Consider the following 777-nt stretch of genomic DNA (forward strand, 5'->3'; position numbering starts at 1 on the left):
TGGAGGCATGAAATCAGTGTGGAGGCATGAAATCAGTGTGGAGGCATGAAATCAGTGTGGAGGCATGAAATCAGTGTGGAGGCATGAAATCAGTGTGGAGGCATGAAATCAGTGTGGATGTAAGGGCTGACTGCCTCATGTTGTGGGTTGTAAATCTGTTTACACGGACCCAAAGTAAGCAAAATGTATCGCCTTTTTTTACAAAGGAGTCACAATAATGTAGATTGTTCAATTTAATTGAAATGGTTRGTGTTAAATGTTGGAATTAAGTGTGCATATTTAATTTAAGAAATCATAATGGGCTGTTTCTGTGAAGAAGTGACTAAACAGAGACAGAAAAGTGAATTAAATAAACTGCAGCTTCATGCAGCTGACAGACCCAGCCAGTTTGAATATTAACTATTTATTGAGATGAAATCCTCAATGGACTCTGCCCCTGTGTGTGTTTGTGTGGGGAGGGGTCTGAATTTAGTTCAGCATGTGTGCACGTATGACTTAGCATGAGAGTGTTTGGGTATGTGTGTTCACGTGTGTGTGTGTGTGTGTCTGTGAGTGAGTGAGTGTATCTGTGTTAGTAATGCATGTAGACAAGCCAAGTGTAAGAGGCCTGGCAGACATAACGCCCACATTTCCCCGTAGCGCTGAGCTGGGGTGTGCGTGCAGCTGACAGAGTTCAAAATAAGACTACATCACGTATAAAACATGCACAATCTTTTTATGTTTGTGCACATGCAGACACACACACACACACACACACACACACACACACACACACAC

The sequence above is a fragment of the Austrofundulus limnaeus genome, unplaced genomic scaffold, assembly GCF_001266775.1.
Source record: "Austrofundulus limnaeus strain Quisiro unplaced genomic scaffold, Austrofundulus_limnaeus-1.0 Scaffold207, whole genome shotgun sequence".
Lineage (NCBI taxonomy): Eukaryota > Metazoa > Chordata > Actinopteri > Cyprinodontiformes > Rivulidae > Austrofundulus > Austrofundulus limnaeus.